Source organism: Sturnus vulgaris, unplaced genomic scaffold (assembly GCF_052056855.1).
Source record: "Sturnus vulgaris isolate bStuVul1 unplaced genomic scaffold, bStuVul1.hap1 Scaffold_1739, whole genome shotgun sequence".
Lineage (NCBI taxonomy): Eukaryota > Metazoa > Chordata > Aves > Passeriformes > Sturnidae > Sturnus > Sturnus vulgaris.
In genome coordinates this window covers 41,308-55,584 of record NW_028276094.1, presented here as the reverse complement: position 1 = coordinate 55,584, position 14,277 = coordinate 41,308, and the positions used below count along the sequence as shown (strand labels likewise).

The 14,277-nt window shown below is 48.9% G+C and overlaps 1 long non-coding RNA gene across 1 annotated transcript; it reads left to right on the top strand.

Moving 5' to 3' along the window:
• The first annotated feature begins 11,288 nt into the window (after positions 1–11,288).
• LOC148218616 (uncharacterized) lies at positions 11,289–13,978 on the top strand. Its single transcript, XR_015800295.1, has 2 exons — positions 11,289–12,683; positions 13,010–13,978. It is a non-coding gene; the product is annotated as an uncharacterized LOC148218616 (long non-coding RNA).
• Positions 13,979–14,277: the final 299 nt, after the last annotated feature.

The window sequence follows — 14,277 nt, the reverse complement described above, 5'->3', positions numbered from 1 at the left end:
AATAAAAAGCATTTAAACATTCCTTTTAGACTATATTTAGGTATTTTTTATGGTTCTGTTTTTCATGCATTCTACACCCACCCCTCCCTGTCAATGTTCTGGCACCCAGCATGACCCCCCCCCCCCCCCCCCCATGCCCGACTCACCTGCTCCTCCAGCGCAGCCCGGCTCCCTTTCCCAGGGACCTTGGGGTGCCCCAAACCACGTCGGAGCCCCCAGTCTCCACACCCTCCCCCTCCGTAGGGAACGGGAATGGGATGGGGAGCACACAGGACAAGAAAGGAACACAAAAGACACACTGGACAGAGAGAAGAAAAGGGCTGGAAGCTGGATATGAGGATGAAAGTGGAGCAGCAACAAACCTCAGGACTCTTGACTAGAGAGTGTGGCTGCTGAACGTCTCAAAAAAAACCCCCAGCTCCAACACAACATGCTGTGCTCACGGCTCGGCCTGGGACTCATCAGTGAACATCTCTCTCTTGCCAGGGCCATAAAGCCCCCGAGAAAACACGAGGTGAGGTTGATGTGCTCCGGCTTTGCTCCTGCTCAGCCCTAACCCCAGCCCCTGCTGCCAGTGAGCACCCTGATCTCTGAACCTCTTCTCAGCTTGTTTGTACGCTTCCAAATTCCTTCCTCTTTCTTCAAGCTTCATCTGTTTCCTGGCATTGGGAGAATGACAAGTGTTTAGCACAGCGCAATGAATACAACAGTCTCATTTTCAGAAGACACAACTGAACGAGAACCGACAGCAGCACTGCTTCGAGACAATCTGGGCACACGTTTCCCTTCCAGCAATCTGAGTGTTCTTTTGTGTCACGCCTGAAATTCTGAAAATGGTTTTTTGAGAAAAATTATCCATAACTAGAAAACAATCAAACCAAATAAATAGAACCCCTAGGATATAATAACAGCCCATATACTACAACACTCCAATTCTAATATTAATAAGAACACAGAAATTAGCTACACAGCATTACCTCAAACAAACACTACATACTGGCAAGAATCAAAACCACCACAAAATAATTCAAAAACTACCCTATGCCTTATGCTACAGGCTAGAACGCCATCGGCAAACCTTATCAAGGTATCCTTTAAAAACAACGCCCCACCAAAAACAAAAACAACACAAAACGCCATTCAAGAACTCCCTTATCAACACCTGAATGAAAAAACATGGCATTAGATAAATAGACCATAGCCCTTATCATACACCATCTACAAACAAAATAAAGCTAGACCATACATCCTCGAAAACCACCTTCAAAGCACGACATTAGAAAAACAAAACTTCCCAGAATTAAAAGCTGTATCTAACAAAAGCCGTCTGATAAAATTAACAACCAAGCCCCCACCATCAGAGCTGCCCCTACTAAACTCCCCATCGTACATATGAAAAATCAGTTTTAAAAACCTACTTCAATTCATTCTGCCTCAAATACAAAGCCATCCAGAAAGTTACCTTCACTCAAAAACAAAAGCGCACGTAGTAAATAACATTAAAAAATAAATCAGCACACTACACACCACAAGCATAAAATATTGAATTAAAACCAAAAATACCCCTATTCATTAAAGAGCCCAGCCGCAAGCTATATTTAACTATAACTTCGTGCAAACGTACACATATCATTAAAATAGATTTCTTTCAGAATACAACTGATGATCTAAAATAGTAAAATGTCCGAGAACGATATTATAATAGGATATCCTCGATCATCCTCCCGCAAATTCTCTCCACTGTATTGTCCGACACACACCGGAAAAAAAATCCAGTTTTTACTTTTTTCAGCTAACTTCTCATTTATTAGCTGAGAGGAATGTTGAATTTGTCTTTACAAATGAGCTGTGGATCAGCCTGTAGATAAGGCTAGCACTGAGAGATAAAAGAAACAATGGGATGGATTCCACTGATTGATGAATGGAAAGAGATATTTGCCTTTACAAACAAACTGCAGGGCTGCTGATAAATGAAATTGGATATCGAAAGATGAAAGAAGCAACGGGGGGAAACTATGAATTCTATAAGAATTAAAAATTAAAAGGGAGGGTTATACATTAGAGGGGAATTTCAGGTATCAGGCGTTCCGGGAAGTCTGTGCCTCTCAAGTACCTCAGCCAATGGGAAAAGAGAGAGGGAAATGCGGCCGGGAAAATAGGATAAAAAGGAGGCTGCGTCCTCCAAAAATTTGAGAGATCCCAGGGGAATGTCCCATGGCCTCTCCCTTTATTCGAATAAAGCAAAAAGGACTCCTCCGTTTCCTTTTTGGACATAAACCGCTGGTGTTTGTGGATTAATTTTCCTGACATTTAGCAACATATTGTTAAAAAAAAAAAAAAAAAAAAAAAAAAAGTGATCCAGAAGAGGGCAACATTGACAGCCATTCCAAGACAGGATGAACAAATGCTTTCACATTGACAGAGGATGCTGCGATGTTCTGAGAACAGAAGATAGAATAAAATAAAGGAAGGTGATGTTACAAGACAGAAAAGGGTAAAATAAAAGGAGTACCTGAGACTGGGGGGCGGGGGGGAAGAAAATGGGGAAATATTAATTGCTACACACTAGGTACAAATGCTTTTTACAAGTAATTTATGAGAAGCAAGCTAAAAGCGTCTTACTGCTGCTAGTGATATCATGCTCCAAGCTCTGCTAATAATTCCTATTTCTAGCAATAGTTAAATTGAACTCACTACATTCCAACTATTTTTCTGCTTGTTTAGATGGCAGATCCGTTTGGAACACACCTTAGTATAGCAAATTCTATGCCCAGGTAGGGACCTCTCAGTTCTTCCATAAAACATTTTCTTCTGCATTATGGCAAGCCTTTGTTTTAGCTTGACAGCTTTCTTGAAACTTAAATTTACGCATGTATCCAAAGACATTTGCAATTCCAGAAATCGGTAGGCACATAATATGGAAAGTAAATAACATTCTCGAGAGGGAGTTGCTTTGTTACTGAGGGGATGAAAAGCAAGGCTAGAGCTAGTAGAACTACCCAAGAAATTGGACTTAACGCAGCTTTTACAAGGCTCAAAGTAGCCATACCGAGATGTTTGAGCTAAAAGCCCCAGTTACCAGACTTACAGGCCTAATAGTTATCACCACACCACATTCCCTGGTTGCAGTATTTTTAACAGCAGTGCAGAACGCTACTGAAAATTATTTTTAGGTTGAATTGTTCTCTCCCCTCACTGCCTGTGTAGCTGTTAGAGGCTTCCAGGAGGCTGGGGAAGCAGACTGCTGGTTTCACTTCCAGACAGGTCACTTCCGTGGTCTGCTGGAGGGCACTTTGAAGCCCGTGTCCTTTTCTTGCTCTATTGTATCTGACAACTTTCCTCCCCCACGTCTGTTTTTTAGCGGGCAGCATTTTCGGAGGGCCAGTCAAAGACCTCAGGCTCCGAGAGAATTCGTCTGCTTTGCTCTGTTTATGTGTGCAACAGATGGGAGCAGCAACTAAGTCAAGTAGTAACTTCTGAGCTGCCCAGTTATCAGTAAACCAAAATATTCTTTTGTGACTCTCGCCAGACGAACATATCATCCTATCCGAGTCACACACTGCCCCTCTGGCATTTTCCAGTCAGACAAAGAATTCCTGGCCCCTTGCATGAACCTCAGCTCTCCACCTTGTTCCAGAAAGAGTTCTAGATCCAAGGCCCAGTGAGCCAGCTACCCTTTGCTGCCCTGAGCAGTATGGAAACAGCCAAGCCCCAGCCCTGCAGCCCTGCCTAACTCGCCTTTGCCTCCCAAACCTGAACCTTTTCCTTGGCTGTGGCATCCTCACTCATGCAATCCTGAAGACAAAAATCTGATTTGGCAGGTGAGGCCGTTTCTAACGCAAAAGCTTCACCAAGGTTTCTCTTCCAACTTCAGCCTTAAACAGTCCTGTCCTCCTCAGACAGCCCCCACCTCCAGCCTTTAGCTGTAAATACTTACTGGTTTATAGCTAATGCTTGCCACCCCTCAAAATTAAGTCTTTTGATATGCATTTACATCCCTCCCTAACCATGTCCTCATCACCCTTCCCAAACTCAGCCTCATCTCCAGGCCTAGAACCTCTCCCTAGGTGAGGGACTGTCCTCGGGTAGGAGTGCTGACAGACCTGTGCATGAGCCCAGCTGCATAGCCCGTGCTAATCCCAGCCCAGCTCTAGCCTTTAAACCCACTGGGGCTTTGGTACTGGAGGCCCAGTTACAGTAACCCCTGTGGCCGTTCCGCTTCCAGGCCATCTGTGAGTTGTGATCCCCCACCCTACACCACTTTGGTGAGAAATGCATTCCTTTCTTACAATAAAGTTTTCATTGTATGTCTAAATTAAAGCATTCAGAGAAAACGTGTAGCAATTATATCAAGACAGACATGACAGGCACCAACATTAGTCTTTCATTACACACTTTTCATGCCTTCTCTCCACAGATTTCTTTGAGGCAACTCTGACTCCTTTTCTCACAGGCAGCTCCACACAGCACCGACTCCTCCTCTCCTCTGTACGACTGGCTAAACCCCAGCCTGTCCCTTCCCCAGCCACCTGAGCCTGTCTGTCCCACACACAGCATCCTCTCACCTTGTCCATCCCTTGCACGGCCACGTGTCCCTTCCTCCTCGCAGCACAGCCAGCAGGCTCCAGCCCACACTGCAGCAGGCTCTGCACCTCCAGCTGGAGCTGTGCTTAGTGAAACTGGCAGCCAGCTGACCCACGCTTTTATAACAACCAGCCTCACTGGGCAGGCAAGGCTGTTTCCACTCCTTGCTAATCACTACAGCTGTAACTCGTTGGCAACTAGTGCCTTCTGCACTATCCTTACAAACTATTCTCCTACAGAAATGGACCGGAATTCCGCGGGGATTTTCCGGGGATTCCGGGGGGATTTTCTGGGGATTCCGGGAGGATTTTGTCGGGAATTCCGGGGGGATTTTGTCGGGGATTCCGGGGGGAATTTCTGGGGGATTCCGGGGGGATTTTATCGGGGATTCCTGGGGGATATTCCCGGGGATTCCGGGGGGATTTTATCGGGGATTCTGGGCATATTTTCTCGCGGATTCCGGGGGGATTTTCTCAGGGATTCCGGGGAGATTTTATCGGGGATTCCGGGGGGATTTTTCCCGGGAAATGCGGGGGGCTTTTTCCCCGCGATTCCAGGGGGATTTTCCAGGGGATTCCAGGGGGATTTTATCGGGGATACCTGGGGGATTTTCCAGGGGATTCCTGGGGGATTTTCCCGGGGATTCCGGGGGGATTTTCACGGGGATTCCGGGGGGATTTTCACGGGGATTCCGGGGGGATTTTCACTGGGATTCCGGGGCGATTTTCTCAGGGAATTCCGGGGGATTTTCTCGGGAATTCCGGGAGGATTTTCCCGAGTATTCCGGGGGGATTTTTTCGGGGAGTCCGGGGGGATTTTCCCGGGGATTCCGAGGGGATATTCCCGGGGAATTCCGGGGGGATTTTCTCCGGGATTCCGGGGGGATTTTCCAGGGGTTTCAGCGAGGAATTTCCCAGGGAATTCCCGGTGGATTTTCCAGGGGATTCCGGGTGGATTTTCTCGGGGATTCCGGGGGGATTTTCCCGAGTATTCCGGGGGGAATTTTTCGGGGAGTCCGGAGGGATTTTCCCGGGGTATCCGGGGTGATTTGACGAGGAATTCCGGGGGGATTTTCCCGAGTGTTCCGGGGGGATTTCCTCGGGGATTACGGGATGATTTTCTCGGGCAATTCCGGGGGATGTTCTCGGGTATTCCGGGGCCATTATCTCGGTGATTCCGGGGAGATTTTCTCGGGGATTCCGAGATTATTTTCCCGGGGAATTCATGGGGATTTTCCAGGGGATTCCGGGGGGATTTTCTCGCGTATTCCCGGGGCATTTTCCTGGAGATTCCAGGGGGATTTTATCGGGGATTCCGGGGGGATTATCCAGGGGATTCCGGGGGGTTTTTCCAGGGGATTCCGGGCATATTTTCCCGAGTATTACGGGCGAATTTTCTCGGGGATTCCGGGGAGATTTTCTTGGGGATTCCGGGGGGGCTTTCACAGGGATTTCTGGGGGATTTTCGCGTGGATTCCGGGGGAAATTTCTCGGGGAGTCCGGGGGGATTTTCTAGGGGAATTCCGGGGGATTTTCTCGGGGATTCTGGGGGGATTTTCCCGGCGATTCCGGGTTGATTTTCCCGGGGACTCCGGGGGATTTTCTCGGGGATTTCTGGAGGATTTTCCCGGGGATTCCGGGCGGATTTTCTCGTGGATTCCGGGAGGATTTTCCCGGGGAATTCCGAGGGATTTTCAGGGGAATCCGGGGGGATTTTCTCGGGGATTCAGGGGGGATTTTCCACGGGATTCCGGGGGGATTTTCTCGGGGATTCCGGGGAGATTTTCTCACGTATTCCCGGGGCATTTTCCTGGAGATTCCAGGGGGATTTTATCGGGGATTCCGGGGGGATTATCCAGGGGATTCCGGGGGGATATTGCAGAGTATTCCGGGGGGATTTTCTGGGGGATTCCGGGGGGATTTTCCCGGCGAATTCCGGGGGGATTTTCTCGGGGATTCCTAGGGGATTTTCCAGGGGATTCCGGGGTGATTATCCCGGGGATTTTCCAGGGGGATTTTCCCGGGGATTCCGGGGGATTTTCTCGGGGATTCCGGGGGGTTTTTCCCGGGGATTCCCGGGGATTTTCTCTCGGATTTTTTCCCCAATTTTTCAAGCATTTTTTCCCGCAATTTTCCTGGATTTTTCCCAAATTTTCCCCATTTCTCACTGATTATTTTCCCCATTTCTCAATGATGTTTTTCCCCATTTCCCCCCCATTTCTCACTGATTTTTATCCCCCATTTTTCAATGATTTTTCCCCATTTCTCTCTGATTTTTGCCCCATTTCACCATGATGTTTTCCCCATTTCTCACTGATTTTTCCGTTGATTTTTTCATGGATTTTTCCACCTATTTTTCGTGGATTTTTTCCCCATTTTTCCCCATTTCTCACTGATTTTTTCCCCCATTTATCACTCCTTTTTCCCCATTTTTCCCCATTTCTCACTGATTTTTTCCGCCATTTTTCATTGATTTTTTCCGCCATTTTTCATGGATGTTTCCCCCAATTTTCATGGATATTTCCTGATTTCCCCCCCCATTTCTCACTGATATTTGCCCCCATTTCTCTCTGATTTTTCCATCATTTTTCATGGTTTTTCCCCCCCATTTCTCACTGATTTTACCCCCTTTCTCACTGATTTTATTATGTTTGTATTTCTATTTCTATTTATATTTATATTTATTATTATTGTTTTGCATGTTTATGTTTATGTTTATGTTTATGTTTATGTTTATGTTTTCTATCTATGCAGGTTAACGTTTTGTGCATGTTCATGTCTATGTTTATATTTATGCATATTTATTTTTATGCCGGCGAAACGCGGGCAGGCGTTTTATGTAAACGCCTATCCGCCGGGGTCCTAGAGAGGCCGCCATCTTGAGCGTGTCGGGACTCTCAAAATGGCGGCTCGGGCGGCACCCCGGCTGACCTGCCAAAAATGGCGGCAGAAAGGGCGGGAAAAAATCAGGACCCCGGTGTGTAGGCATAAGATGCCTGATTACATCGCCGACGCCGATCCGCTCGCCGACCATTTTCCCGGATGTTTCAGAGCGTGCCGACAACGGCCGCGCGGTCCGCGGTGCCGCGGGCGTGAGGGCGCCGGCGGGCGCGGACAGGCGTTTTATGTAAACGCCTATCCGCCGGGGTCCTAGAGAGGCCGCCATCTTGAGCGTGTCGGGACTCTCAAAATGGCGGCTCGGGCGGCACCCCGGCTGACCTGCCAAAAATGGCGGCAGAAAGGGCGGGAAAAAATCAGGACCCCGGTGTGTAGGCATAAGATGCCTGATTACATCGCCGACGCCGATCCGCTCGCCGACAATTTTCCCGGACGTTTCAGAGCGTGCCGACAACGGCCCGCGCGGTCCGCGGTGCCGCGGGCGTGAGGGCGCCGGCGGGCGCGGACAGGCGTTTTATGTAAACGCCTATCCGCCGGGGTCCTAGAGAGGCCGCCATCTTGAGTGTGTCCGCACTCTCAAAATGGCGCCTCGGGCGGCACCCCGGCTGACCTGCCAAAAATGGCGGCAGAAAGGGCGGGAAAAAATCAGGACCCCGGTGTGTAGGCATAAGATGCCTGATTACATCGCCAACGCCGATCCGCTCGCCGACAATTTTCCCGGATGTTTCAGAGCGTGCCGACAACGGCCGCGCGGTCCCCGGTGCCGCGGGCGTGAGGGCGCCGGCGGGCGCGGACAGGCGTTTTATGTAAACGCCTATCCGCCGGGGTCCTAGAGAGGCCGCCATCTTGAGTGTGTCCGCACTCTCAAAATGGCGGCTCGGGAGGCACTCCGGCTGACCTGCCAAAAATGGCGGCAGAAAGGGCGGGAAAAAATCAGGACCCCGGTGTGTAGGCATAAGATGCCTGATTACATCGCCGACGCCGATCCGCTCGCCGACAATTTTCCCGGACGTGTCAGAGCGTGCCGACAACGGCCGCGCGGTCCGCGGTGCCGCGGGCGTGAGGGCGCCGGCGAGCGCGGACAGGCGTTTTATGTAAACGCCTATCCGCCGGGGTCCTAGAGAGGGCCGCCATCTTGAGCGCTGCCGCAGGGCTGGGTCCCGGCCCGCGGGCCCTTCCGCCATCCTGAGAGGGGCACGGTGCAGTACCCGCCTGTGTCCACACGGCGGCAGCACTGCCGCCCAACTCAGCCCGGCACTGCCGCCCTGTCAGGGACAGCCAGAGAAGGGAGAGAGTTCCAAGCACCAGAGTCCCCACCCGTCATAAAATCCTCTCAATGAACGCCCCAAAAAAACCCCGACCCAAACTAAAAATGCCCTGCCTCTGACCAAATGAAAAAAAAAAACCTTTTATATATATAAATCATCTATTTTTTAATATTTAATTTCTAGTCATAATCTATACATATTTCATATATTCAATTTAATTGCTATTCTATTTATCATATATACAATATTATTTTATTATTCATTATATACATAGATTTATATTACTAATGTTATTTCTATTTTATCTATATCCATCTATATTTGGAGGTTCATAGTTTTTAATATTATTTCTTTAAAAGCTCTGCCTCTAACCAAATAGAAACAAAAAACTCGATTATTTTAAATTATATTTGAATATATTTTTCTATTTAGTTTTCATATTTATATCTGTAGATTTATATGTCTATATTGTGTATTCTATATTTATATACTATTTAATGTAGTTTTTACTAGTATATTAATATACTAGATGCTATTTACATTCTATTATAACATACTATTTAATAGAACATATTAAAATCGATAAATTATTTATATTACATACTACATACATGTATTTTATATTTATATTTATTTCTATATATTTATACTTACATATATATATGCATATATAGTTATAATAATTTTATGTCAGTATCTATTTTTGCATATTTGTATATTTTTGCCTATATTATTTTCAAAAAACCCTCCTCTAACCAAATAAAAACCAATAAAACATTCCTTTTAAAGTCTGAATATTTATATATTTCTATTTTCATAACATAATATAATGTAATGTAATATATTTATATATTGGTTTCTTATATTTGCTTCTATATTTTTATTCTTTATCTTTTCTATTTACAGTATCTATAAAAAAACCCTACCTCTATCCAAACACAAGCCAATAAAACATTCCTTTTAGACTATATTTAGCTATTTTTTAAGGTTCTGTTTTTCATGCATTCTACACCCACCCCTCCCTCTCAATGTTCTGGCACCCACCATGACCCCCCGCCATGCCCGACTCACCTGCTCCTCCAGCGCAGCCCGGCTCCCTCTCCCAGGGACCTTGGGGTGCCCCAAACCACGTCGGAGCCCCCCTCAGCCTTTTTTCCTCACCCCAAAGAAGGCACAGAACGACTCCTTTAATGAAGTTGTTTTAACAATTGTAAGGCTAGAGCTTTTGGTATCCACTGCTTGCCATCCCTTGTAAACCAATTTTTTTCTTCTTTCTTCTGCAGCTTAATAAACCTCTTTTTTTCCCCATAGTTTTCCAAATGCATGTATTACCGCATATGCATATTTAGAATCAGTAAATATATTTAATGTCTTGTCCTGCTATAATTCACAGGCTCTCACAAGCGTGTGCAGCTCTGCTGTCTGAGCTGACCAGGTGGCTGGTAACCTCCCCCCTTCCTTTAATTGCTTTCCATTCACGATAGAGTATCCTGTAAATCATGAAGAATGGGGGGAAAAATCAGTGAGAAATGGGGAAAAAAATCCCTGAAGAATGGGGGGAAAAATCAGTGAGAAATGGGGAAAAGTGGGGAAAAAATCCGTTAGAAATGGGTGGGGAAATTCCATGAAAAATGGCGAAAGAAATCAGTGAGAAATGGGGAAAAATGGGTAAAAAATCAGTGCGAAATGGGGGGGGGGGGGGGGGGGGGGAATCAATGAGAAATCGGGGAAAAACATAAGTAAGAAACGGGGGGGAAAAGTCCATGAAAAATGGGGAAAAATCAGTGGGAAATGGGGATAAATCTGGAAAAAATCCATGAAAAATGGGGGAAAATATCAGTGAGAAATGGGGGAAAATGGGGAAAACGTCAGTGAGAAATGGGGAAAAATCAGTGAAAAACGGGGGGAAAACTCCATGAAGAATGGGGAAAAAAATCAGTGAGAAATGGGGAAAAAAATCCCTGAAAAATGGGGGGAAAAATATCAGTGAGAAATGGGGAAAAAATGGGGAAAAAAATCATTGATAAATCGGGGGAAAAATCAGTGTGAAAGGGGGGGAAAAATCGGGATCGGGGACGTGGACCGGGACTGGGATCGGGGACCGGGACGGGGAAATGGGACAGGGACCGGGATCGCGGACGGGGACCTGGGACAGGGACCGGAACCGGGATCGGGGACGGGGACTGGAGACAGGGACCGGGACCGGGACTGGGGACTGGGACCAGGACCGTGATCGGGTTCCGGGACGGGGAACTGGGACTGGGACCAGGATCGGGGACCGGAACCGGGCACTGGGACCGGGGACCAGGACTGGGGACGGGGACTGGGGACAGTGACCGGGACTGCAATCGGCACCGCCCCCCCGAACCGCTCCCGGAACCGCTCCCCGGGCTACCCCGGCACGGCGACCGGGAACGCCCCCGGCACCGCCCCGGCACCGCCCCCGGTGCCGCCCCCGGCACTGCCCCGGCACCGCCCCGGGTAGCGCCCCCGGCACCGCCCCCGGGGCGGGCCGCCGAACGCACGCGATGACGCGCGGGGGGCGGGACGGCGCGGGGCGGTGACGCGCTTCATGCCAGGAGCAGGGCCGGGTGCGACGAAGACGGGAGCGGGACGACCCGATACCGCGCGGGGCCGCGGGCCCGTGCGGAGCCCGGCCCGCTGGGTAGGGGCCGCCAATGGCACCGGGGCTTCTGCTTCGGCTTCTGTCCGTGTCGGCGGGGAGGCCCCAGCCAGCGGTGCCCCTCTCCCTCGGCGACACGGGCGTGGAACTCGGCATCGGGCGCTGCATCGCCGCGGACAGCAGGGGGCGCACGGGTACCGATACTGCCATGGGGCCCGGCGCTGCTCTCCTGCTCCGCCGCCAGGCGGCGCTGCGCTGCCGTCCTGCCGCGCCTCCGGGCACGCTCGGTTTCCTCGGGACCCCGGGCCCCGCCTGTCCCGCCGCTGCGGAGGCGGGGGATGCTTTATGGGACTGCCCGAGCTGGCGGTGCCGGGTCTGGGGCGTTGGGGCGCGCCTTGGGGGGCTGCGGGTGCGCTCGTTTCCTCTTCTGCATGGCCTTCTGTGTGAGCATCTCTCGTTGCGACTGCTCTTGGAGAGTCAAACCCCTCCTCCTAAGTGGTCTCAGGAGCCTGGCAGGGTGAGTTTTGTTTCACAGGGGAAAGGGCCACTGGTCGTGTCCAGAGACCTGTGCACCCAGCCAGGTTTCTGCCTGATAAAATTCCAAATGGATGAGGATTTCTCCCAGCCCCAAGCTGCCCCCACCTGTAACCCTGGCTGCCTTTGGGGTGCCCAAAGCCTCCTCTGTGCAGATCTCAGGAACCTGGGAGGGGTGAACAATGTTGCACAGGGAAAAACCCCACAGATTTTATCTCCGGGCCTGGGGCCAGGAGCAGGCATTTGCGTGCTATAATTCCAGAAGGAGCACGGTGTCTCCCAGACCCAAGCCGCATCCAGCTGTGACCCAGCTGCTCTTGGAGTGCCAAAAGCCTCCTCGTAGCTGATCTCAGGAACCCTGGAAGGGTGAGTTTGGTTTCACAGGGAAAAGGCCTCCGTTTGTGTCCAGAGATCAAATAAGGGACTCTGCTTTTCCTCTAGTTCTCCTTCCTGTTTTCACCTGGGCTACAAGGATGGGCATGGCCTGTATTTCTCATATCAAAGTGATGTTACTAAATTTGTCCAGAAGTTCTGGTTGTTATTTTTATTAGTAGTAGTAATTTTCTGATAGAAAACACTCTCATTTTGCCTTTCCCACGTTGTTTCCAGGTGCTGCCCAGGATGGACATCTGTGGTCTCAGACAGTGATTCCCGAGGAGCAAGGAAAGCCTTTTCCTCACCTGCACAGTTCAGGTGGATGGGACAGAATTGGTGTGGCCTGACAAGGCAGGAAAAGCTGTCTGTGTTCTGAAGTGCCTTGAAAGCTTTCTCCGTCAGGTTTGGAAGGGGTTTCTCTTTGGGATTTCTTGTGATGCAGCACCACGGGTATCCCTTTGTGCCAAGTCCAGTGCTAAAGGATTGAAGAACTGACAAGTGGGGTCTGGGATGAAAATGCCGCTAATAAAATTAAGCAAAGAATACAATAAGAGAAATGAGCATCCTTTTAATGTCTGAAATAGTTAGGAATAAAAATGCTGGAAAAGGGCACTCTGAATTGGTGTCACTTGTCATGGATAAAACCCCAGAGTGAGGAATCAGAGCAGAAGTTGAGAGCTGGAATCCTTCTGCAGTCGACTTAATTTTCTTTTCCTCCTCTCTTTCAGGACAGGAAGAATCACGACTCTCCTGGCATCTTTGCCAAGAGCTGTGGTGTTTGATCAGCCAAAGCCCAGAGGCTTCAGCACCAGAGGTCTGAGCCTGGAGGGCTCCTGGTGCTGCCCGTGCTGTGGGCTATGTCAGAGGATGCAGGGTTCCTCTTTGCCTCCCTGCTGGGATTAACTGCCATGGGAATGTGGGATCTGGGTGAAACTCCAGCTCTCCTGGTGTTCAGGGGAGCAAGGTCTGAGGGACTCCTCTCTGGGGATGTGCGGTGAAGGACTGAATAGTGTGGAAGGAGAGTATTTATAAACTGTATCACTGTTTCTCCCAAAATTGGGGTGGAGCGGTGATGGGGGTGGTTGGGTTTGGTCTGGGCCTGTTATTCTTTGTGCAATTTTTAAATTCTCTTGTATGATTTACTGTCCGGTATCTTTCTAACAAAAGCTGACATAAATTTAGATTAAGGATTAGAACTTGGGTCCATTCATTGCAAACATTTGACAAGGCTGGAGGACTGGGGGTGGTGACTGCTCTCAGGAAAGGTTACTTATTAATACTGTGTCAGATTTCCCGCAGTGACTGTCAGGCCTGCATGGCTGTGAGTTCGTGCTCTTCTCACTGGGGAAATAAGTTCAGCAAAATTAGAAATGTTAGAAAAATCCAGCCAAAAATTCCACCTCTGTACCCTCTAAGTTTTCCCAGTTTTTCCCAGCTAGGAGCTGCACAGAAGTCAGGCAGGGGAAGTGACAACAGGGAACAGCTGAAAAATTCAAAGGCACAAAGAGGAAAGGGGAAAGGTTTCAGAAAACAATTCTATGGTCTAAGAATAATTTCTGATTCCCTACTGAGAAGAACACGAACTCACAGCCATTCAGGCCTGACAGTCCCCTGCAGTGAGAGCTCAGCACACATCCACAGAGGCAAGTCCAGCATCTTAAATGAAAAAATAAAAATAAAAACCCAGAAGAAAAAGGTGATTTCTTCTGCTTCAGAGTTATTTCAAGTTCTTAAAGCCCAAGCAACATTTGCTCTTGATTTTGGTTGGGTGAATCATGAGCAGTGGGCACGGGTCATGCCATTCATTGAGCAGAAAACCCGGGGTCATTTAGAGGGGACACAAGAACTGTTTGTGTAGCGACCTCGGGCTGCAGAGGGGCAGGAGAAAGGCCAAGGGAGCTCCCTGGGGCCACCAGGGCCTGTGGGGAACAGAATGGACGCTTGGATGACCAGTGGAGGTGAGGAGTGGATCTGAGTTCATCTACAGGGAAATAAG